This window comes from Carassius gibelio, chromosome A5 (genome assembly GCF_023724105.1).
Source record: "Carassius gibelio isolate Cgi1373 ecotype wild population from Czech Republic chromosome A5, carGib1.2-hapl.c, whole genome shotgun sequence".
Lineage (NCBI taxonomy): Eukaryota > Metazoa > Chordata > Actinopteri > Cypriniformes > Cyprinidae > Carassius > Carassius gibelio.
The window spans coordinates 8,046,998-8,056,670 of record NC_068375.1 but is presented as its reverse complement, the minus strand read 5'-3'; positions in this window follow the sequence as shown (position 1 = coordinate 8,056,670).

The following is a 9,673-nucleotide window of genomic DNA, read 5'->3' as shown; positions in this document are numbered from 1 at the left end:
CTCTCTGGATGTAAGACAGAAAGGTAAAGTTGTTTGGCCAGGAGGCTTTCACCAGCATCCAACAGAGGAACTTTGTGCTCACTGTATCGGCTGGGTAAACTTTGCAGGCCGTAAAATGGAAGAGGTAAGTTAGTGTGGTCGTGAGGCTCTCGCCGACGTCAAATGGGGGCTTGGTACTTACGGCATCGGATGGGTAAGCCTCGACGACTGTAGAATGGAAAAGGAGGCTCTCGCCGGCCTCCCATGGGAGCTGGATACTCACATATTGGATAGGTCAGCTTGGCCACTGTAAAAAGGAAAGGTAAAGGTTGTCTGGCCAGGAGGTCTCGCCGGCGTCTGGATCCCTTTGATCAGGAGGGAGGTTTGTGTGTTACTTATTTCAGGTGAGGGAATGCCGAACATCAGTTTGTGGAAAAACTGAACTCCGATCAGATAGCCTTTGATGGAACCGACTTGGAGACCCTTAACGCCATAGAGAAAATAAATAAAGGAGGTAATTGAAAGTAGGGAAATATCCAGGAATGGAGTGTTGTATGTAAGGTGGAATGCCTTGAAGCATCTCCATGCAGTCATGTATGACTGGAGGGTTCTGGCTGAAACTGCCTGGAGAATGGTGTCAAAAGATGCATCGAGAAATCGTTTTATAGGGTGGGTTATGGGAATATTAATTCTGAATAGAGGGGAACTGGAGTGGGGAATTGGTCCGCCTCTGGAGCCAGTGTCCTGAATTTCTGAAACAGAAAGTAAGACATGGAGTCAGCTATTTGGTTTTCTAAACCTGGAACGTGCTTTATTATAAATTGGTCGCATGCTGCGATCCATATTAAACATCTGTGGAGAGGAATGAGGGCAGGAGAGTGAGAACGGCCTTTATTAATGCATTGAACGACTGCTTTGTTGTCGCAGTGTACCAAGATACTTTTAGATGCCCATTTGTTCCCCCACTGAAAGGCTGCAACTACGAGGGGGTAGAGCTTAAAAAGAGCTGAGGACTGGGTTGAGTCCTGCAGCTTGGGGGGGGGGGGGTCATGTAAACACAAGCCAGTGTCCTTGGTAAAAACCTCCAAAACCGATTGAGGGAGCTGCGACTTTAAATAGTTGTATTTCGATGGGAGACGAAACAAGATTTTTGTAGAAAAGAGAAAGCCCATTCCATTGTTTAAGGAACATTATCCATGATTTAAGGATGTCGCGGCATGCGAGGGATAAGGGAATGAGGTCCTCGAGCACGTGGACTGAAAATTCAAGTGCTAGGAGATGCGAGATGAAGGGGCATCCTTGGAGGAATGATGCGTATTGCAAAATTTAAGTGCCTGAGCAGAGAAAGGAGTTCACATTTAGAACAGCTTGGACTGCCGAGAAGGGTAGAGGAGATGAGGATTATTCTATCTATCTTCTCCTTGGGCGAGGAGAGCTGAAATTTAGCGGAGTCTAGGTTGATACTGAGGAACTCGTTGGATGTAGTGGAACCCATGGTTTTTTCATGAGAGATGGGGATCCCAAGCTCGGAAAAAACTTTTTGGACTGTGAGGAGATGGGTGGCTGGGACTGCGTTGGGATATTAAATGACCAGAAAGTCATATAGGAGGTGGATAATATGGGGAATTGCATAATTATTGAACAAGATCCAACAATCGGCTTCTGATAGTGTGTCGAAAATTTTGGGGATGCTTTTGCATCCAAAGGTTTAACAGATGGTGAAATTGTATTTCCTAAGCCATCGGATCCCAAACGGGTGCCAAGAGTCCAGGTGAATAGGCATAAATTTGAAGGCAGAAGTGATGTCCATTTTTGCAAGCCAGCCTCCGCGACCCGCAATTTTAATCAGTTCAACTGCCTGGTCTATATCTTGGTACTTGAGAGAAATTTCATCAAGAGGGATCAAGCTATTAATACTTGGGACTGAGGAATTATGTGGTGATGACAAATCGACTATTAAGAGTTTCTTACCTGAAAATTTCCAGTAGCACCTCCGATTGGGCTGACTCAAAACGTTTCGAGGGGTGGTTGGGTTATTGAAAGGCCTGATCATAAAGCCTGACTTGACTTCTTTTTTGATAAGGTTATCTACTACATCGGGCTCTGGGCAGATTGGAGATTATTGCAGACCATGTTTTGAGAAAGCGCACATTCCACGTCAGGGTTAAAACTATGTCTGAGGCAAGACAGTAGATAATTAGTAAATTCTTTGTCTGGATGATGAGTGAGTTCAATGGTCATGCGATAAATATTCACTGGAGTTGATTCATGGCTTCATAAACTGGGGAAACAAGCAGGCGTGAGCTCCGCCACAGAATTTGCAGATGTGCAGGTAGTGGCAGTGCTGTCTGGGGCATCTCCCGTTGTTGAAGGAGATGCACGGCTGCCTGTTATCTGCTTCTGGTGGAGCTGGACCTAAGTTTGCTGTAGTTGCGGATCTTGAGACGTAATTGGTGGATTTCACAGGGGAAGTATCGGGCATTGGAGTATATTAGGATTCATTTGTGGACAGGTAGTGTTACAGTGGGTGACTGACCTGCAAGCTGTGCAGGAAATGTTCCTGCATCCTAAAAATACCCGGCTGTGGAGATCTGGGTCGAGTGCGCCCCGGTAAGGGCACTGGTTCCACTGGGTGACTCGAACTGCACATTTGGTGGACTTAAGAGTTGCAGAAGCATTCAAGTTCACATCCTCATCTCCTCAGAATCGAACAGAACTGCAGACTGACTGAGACTGGTCACTGATGTGAAAGATTAGCCGCATTTCCACTGTCGGACCAGTGCGAGCCAGGGCTTAAAACTGCCGGGCAGGGCTAATAGTCTTGGGCCAGTAGCACCGAGGCCAGAATAGTGCAGGGCTTCCACAGTCGAGCCTGAAGCTCCGCTGAGCATTACTAAAACATGCCTCTCAGGAACAACATCATGTAACCTCATCATTTCACCAACAAAGAGAAGTTATCAGAAAACTAATAAGAAATAAATTACTGGAACATGTGCGATCACACACGAACATGATAAAAGCGTCTGTTTGTTTGCATGCTATGTTAAATATTCAAATTCAAAAGCATCAATGTTTTACAATAGAATAAATTATACATTGATCATAATTAATTAATTTATCAGGACTGAAAATTAATCACACAGAAATACACTTTTTTTTACGCTTATGAAAATATCCTGTTTATTCAGTCGAGTCTGTTTCTGTTTATTTGTAGCCACAGTAGCCTGTACGTCACATTTAGAATGAATGATAATATCTCTATTATCTCTAATATCTCTATTAAAAGCTCCCGAACAAAAACATAATATTTTTATGATAGGCAACATGGAGCTAAACTCTCGAGACGAGACACATGACAGATAATATAGGTTAATAAATAAATACGGTAAATATGACCGCTTGAGGAAATCAGATGTCAGTTTCTTGTTCTCTGTTTACTATGGTAACATGTTTAGCGTGCATAGTCTTTTACATCGCTTAAAATATTTCTGCCTTGTTTAGTGATTATAATCCACATTGGATCGGATCGCGTTATTTCAAACACTCGCTGCTGACTGAAAGTGAGTTTTGAGCAACTTATTTAAAAAAGTTTATAGCTGTTAGCTTTCTGAAATGATCCACAGTGCAGACGCTCTCTAGTTCCCTTTCGAGGGAACTTCGAACTGCGTCCTCTAGGGGTCGCTTTGGGGAACACCTCGTCGTGACCCGTGTCTGGAGCATACATTGAAAAAACACCAACTCGTTGGCCGGCGACACCCTCCAACGTCACTACCGGTGCGACTATAAATAAACATTGGGAGAGCACATCATTATCTTCTTCATCTTCTCTGACTGTTTTTTTTTTTTTGAAGTGTGCAACTGAAAGAACCAGTAAGGGTGATCTTTTTCTGTTTATTATGGCGACAACTAGCAAGCGTTTAGATGATGTGTGCATCCGTGTCAGCGTTATTTGACACCCAATAACACACGCAATCTTTGCGTCATTTGTTTGGGAGAAGAGCACGCATGAGATGTCTTTGAGGAGGCAATCTGTGTGCATTGTGAGTGTTTTTTCAATGGAAAAAGCTCCACTCTCGTTTGTCTCTCTTCTGAAAGAAAAGGGGAAAAAACGGCAGCCATCTGCTTCCCGCGGTTCAGGATCTGTCCGCACTGAGGCGTGCATGAGAATGAGGTCGTGATAATACAGGTGGATCTGTCTGAATGGTTTAAAGAGGGACTTTCCCTTTCACGCTCGTAAATAATAAAAAAAGTCCGGCGAACGAGAGAGAGCCTCAGGAGGATGATGTTATATCTTTAACTTAAATCTTTATCTTTAACACTTTCTGATACTGAGGTTAGTGCTCTGCTGGGTTTTTACCCAGGAAAAGCAGGAGATATTTGAGGATGGTGAAAAAGCTGAGGCTGAGCCTTCTCAATTCTGCTGCCCTGCGTATGTAAAGCTGTTGGAGGTTATAGAGCGAAAGTTACAAAACATTTGACCATAACCTTCCAGCTCAGGTGAGCCTTCTGAAATGAAAGATGCCATTTTCTTCTCGCATCCATAGGTTTCGGCATGAAAGTAATCTGCCGACATCGAGGTGATGCGCCAAAGCGGCTATGAGGGAATGCCCCCTTATAAAGAGCAAAGAATTTTTTACAAATAATTTATACATAATTTTTATCTGTGAAAATGTTTTCTTTCTGCAGGGGAAACATCCTCTCCTAATCTCCCTCCTTGCCATTTAAGTCCCTTCAGAAAATCATCTGGCTTAAATGGCAAGGCATACGCAGTAGCAGGTCAGGCTGTGGCTTTATTACACACAATGCTGGTGCTTCAAGCATATCACACTGATCTGCTAAGAGACCTGGATAGAGGCAGGGGCCTTTTTCTGATCAGGTAGCTGAGCTGCGCCACACCACGGATCTCTCTCCGTGCTACCAAGCAGGCTGCCTCCGCCATGGGCAGGACTATGGTGGCCATGGTGGCAGTGGAGAGACATCAGTGGATGAACCTGGCAGACATCGGGAGGAAAGAAAATCCTTTTTTCTCGATAAACAGATTTCGTCTTCTGTGCTTTTCGGTATTTCCGTTGAGACAGCGATTTGAGAAGTTCAGGGAGACGAAGGTGAACTCTGCTGCTTTCAGATCCTTTTTTCCACAAAGGTCCAGGTGTGAGCCCGAACAACATAGGGGTCCTGGCCTGACTCGATCTGAGGATCAAAGACGGGCACAGAAGGCTAGTGTCACAACTCACACTCCTCCCCCACCTGCGGGCAGGGGTTAGAGGAATCGTGGGTCACGAGGAGGTAAGCAGAACCTAAGGGGTATGATCTAGACGAGGCAGCATTCTCGTCTGAATCGGAGTGATACCGAGGTATCTACTTGGATTTTTAACCCTCTGGAGTCTAAGAGGTTATCAGGAGAAAATAGCCTCATAACGCGTATATGCGTTAATCAACTTCAGAGGGTTAACTTCTGCTTTTATCCTCCCCTTTCTAATTCCCCTGTAACCACCAGCTCTCCACCTGATCGAGGTTAGGTGGAAAGCTCTCGCATAACAGTCTCCTATGCTGGACCTATAATGCTTTTATAGTTCTATGTTCATAGCAACCACCTGACTGATGGTCCAGACTAAAAGGAGGCACCCCTTGAGCGGGGCTCCACCGCAGGAGGGTGGGTGAGTAAATGTAACCCTCTCTGTATATACTTATGTGTATTTAATTGCTGGTGGTTACGTGTCTACTTATAAACTCTGAGTTTCCTTTGCAGTGCTCAGTTATTGGGTTTACTAAACACTCGCCAGCACCAGCCATCCGGCTTCATGTTCCGGAATTAGGCGGCTGAGATCACAGGTTTCTGAGGGAACCTCCTTGATCATCAGGCTTGGCACTGCACTGCAGGGAATTTCACCCCGAGGGGTCTCCTGGCCGCTTAGGGGTTCTGTCGCATCTATCGGGAAGTGGAGGTGGCAATTACAGAAGTCTTCTTGTATATGCTGCCTCAGGTGATGCTCCCCTCGCCAGAGGTTTTGTAAAATTGAGCTTGCCTCTCCCGTGAGATTCAGCACCTCTGCAATGCTTAGGAACCTTTAAGTACACACGCTAAGCTCATTGTACTTTCTCAAAACCACATGGTGGTCAGTGTGCACGTGAACACTTTGCGCACTTTCTAAAAATTCAAAAGTGGTAAGTTTGCACTCAAGACTCTGCAAACTTTCTGAAATCTTGTACGATAAGGTTTATGCGCTCTGCTTCATTCCCTTTCTTGAGATGATTAGACCTTGGTTCCTTGGGTCCATTCAGCCAGTGTGTATTTGTTTATACACCTCAAGCATCGCTTCCCTCAACATGAGGGGCTATTTGGGTGATTCTCGTAGTAATTTAGCAGCGCTCCCCTTTTTCCAAAAAAAGGGTCACCTATGAGCGCGCTACTCTGAGCTCAGAGTTCTCCTCTCATATGAGACTGAGTTCTCTGTTTTTTCACCAGAGCGCTCCAGTATTGCTTCCATAGATCGAGTTGATGACTCTCAATCATACTGTTTTGAGATACACTATTCCATCTATGAGCTGCTCAATCAGAGTGCCACGAGAGCCCCTCCTTAGAACAGTATTTGAAAATCCATGCTATGGTAAGTGTGCACGTGAAGTCTTTGAACACTTTCTGAAATCCACACTGTGGTAAGTTCTAACGCTAGTATTCTGCGTTCTTTCTAAAATCCTATATGGAGAGGGCTTTGCGAGGTTGCTTAGTGCCTTTTCTTAATTGTTAAAAGCCCCGTTCATCTTGGGCACCACTCCAACTAAACAGGGTGTTGGTACTAGAGAACTGTCGAGACAGCTCTTTCAGCAAGCTTATGCGTAAGCTAGCGGTAGCCCCTGTGTGACAGGCAAGACTTGGTAGAAATGCTATGTTCTTAGCCATATCCCTTTAAAGGAATCTTTCCTGATTCCAAGCTTTCAGCTCTACCCTGGGCCGAGGCCCTAACAATTGGGTATGTTGGGTAAAAGTTGGGTATGTACCTTAGGCCTTTTGGTTGTAAGGGGTACTGTCACAGACAGCCGTCTAAACATCCCAGGGGCAACTCCCATGGAAATGGTAGAGTTGGTACTTAGTGTTCACAATGATTCTGGCCTGCAGTCCCCTCAGCATGGCGGCGTGGGTATACTGTTCCCCAAAGCAGCCCCTAGAGGACGCAGTTTGAAGTTCCCTCGAAAGGAAACTGTCTCAGGTTACGTATGTAACCATAGTTCCCTGAGTAGGGAATGAGACACTGCGTCCTCTAGCTCCCAGCCATGCTTCGGACGCAAGCTTCAGATGAAGAAGATAATGACGTGCTCTCCCGGTGCTGATTTATAGTCGTGCCAGTAGTGACGTCAGAGGGTGTTGCTGACCAACAAGTTGGTGTTTTTTCAATGTATGCTTCAGACACGGGTCACAAAGAGGTGTTCTCCAAAGCGTTTTATGAGACAGTTTTATAAAAGCTCCCGAACAAAAACCATTTTTATATTTTTATGACATATGCTACGCGGAGTTAAACTCTCGAGACGAGACTTAAGACGGATAAAATATGTTAGGCCTACTAAATAAATACACATTTGTGTTAGAGAATAAGAAGCTGATGTCTGATTTATCCTGGTTGGATTTAACATGTTTACTATGGTAACGTTAATGTTTAGCGTGCACTGTCTTTTACATCGCTTAGAAGTATTTCTGCCTTGTTTAGTGATTATAATCCACATCAGATTAAGTTATTTCAAACACTCGCTGCTGACTAAGAGTGAGTTGTGAACTCAACTTATTTTAAAAAGTCTTTAATGCTGGTGTTATAGCTGTTATCTTTCTGAAATGATCCGCAGTGCAGACGCTCTCCAGATGCGGAGAAACCCACCTTTGTTCATAACCACTCCTCTAGCCCTACCAGGCCCGCTTTGGCCCAAGGTTTCCGTCGGGCCAAAAAACCCTGGCCGTTGGCCCCGAGGAAGCCCCGACGAGACACGATCAAGCCCCGCAAGTGACAGTTGAAATGCGATTGGCTCTGGCAATCACTAGCACGCCCGGTTTAAGCTCGACAGTGGAAACACGGCTATTGATCTCCTATTGAGCTCACACCTCCAGGAGGTCACAGAGCCAATTGTGACATTCACTTTTAGAGGGAATCTTTGCCCTAGAGCATGGTATTTTGCATATGTAATTTGATGCAAAAACTCAAGATCTAAAGATTCTTAGTAAACTAATATGTTACATAGGTATAAACGTATAATATACACTCTCAATTAGATCATCAGAAGATTAATTCATAGAGACAAAACATGGTATATGTAAGGTTACATGAATAAGTGGTTCTATCATAAGCATGCATAAAACAGTATACAATACAAAAGACAATGCTATCCATAATAATAAACACATTGATTATTGGAACAGAACTTTGGTAAAAGAGCATACTGTAACAGTGCCTGTCTGCTCCCAGGAAGCTCTCCAGTCTCTGAGACTCCTAATTAAGGATTTGATGTTAAATCATCATGGAGAAAATGAATGAGAACACTTGAGAAAGTGGGCAGTTTTGTGCTCTATTACATCATGGACTGAGACTCTCTGAGTGAATTCAGCCTCTGTTGGCTTCTGTCACGTGATGCAGGATTATGCTATAGAAGCAAGAATAACCTTTGGCACATGCTGATCAGACACAAAAAAGTATCTGTTCTTATGCTGTAAACGCTTTAATCAGTGATCTGACATTTTTTTCCTGTCTGTTGATGCTATCATTTCTGTGTCTGCTAGGAAGAGCTATTAGAAGAAAGTTGATTACTGACAGAAGAGGGTTTGTAATGTATGAAGGAGAAATCAGAAGCATATTTCCCTGATAATTCATTAACAATCAAGTCATATTTTTTAAAGAAATCAATTATTATATTCAGAAATAATAAATTTCATTGACTAAATTGACTTTATAATTTAACCAAAAAATAATAATAATAATCTATTTAAGATAAATGCTGTGCTTTTTAAATCTGTGAATCCTGAAAAATAAAATATATCATGGTTTCCACAAAAATATTAGTCATATTTGAACATTGATACTATTGGGAAAAGTTTCTTGAGCAGTAAATCAGCATATTAGAATTATTTCTGAAGATCATGTGACACTGAATATTATTTTATTCAGCTTTTTATTTTAAAATAAAAAATATTATTATTATTTAAAAATGTAACAATATTTCACAAAATTAAAATTGTACTGCATTTTTGATGAAATGAATGCAGCCGTAGTGAGGATAAGACACTTCTTTTAATTTTTATTTATTTATTTATTTTTAACAGGTTTACTAAACAAAACTGCTCAGAAGGCAACATTATCTTCCATCATTTCTCTGGATGGATATCATTAATCAGAAAAGATCTGCTATTACTGTCTACAGCGAGACACAAATTCATCCAAAGGCTTATCTTATGCAATGAAAAATTAATATATTGGAGTTTAAAGTTTGAAAAGGTTAGAATCTACCCTAGTGCTCTGGAAATGGAAAAGTAAAAAAATAAATAATAATAAACCTCCTGAAATCTTGCTAAATTGTCACCAAGAATGCATATTTTGGACGTATGAAGTGTTTTAACATGCTAAATTACAAATCCTCCCTTACTTGCTAGCTCTTTTGTGTTGATTATGTCAAGGTTATCACTTATGTTTCCATGCCCAAGTTTGTCCTCAATCCT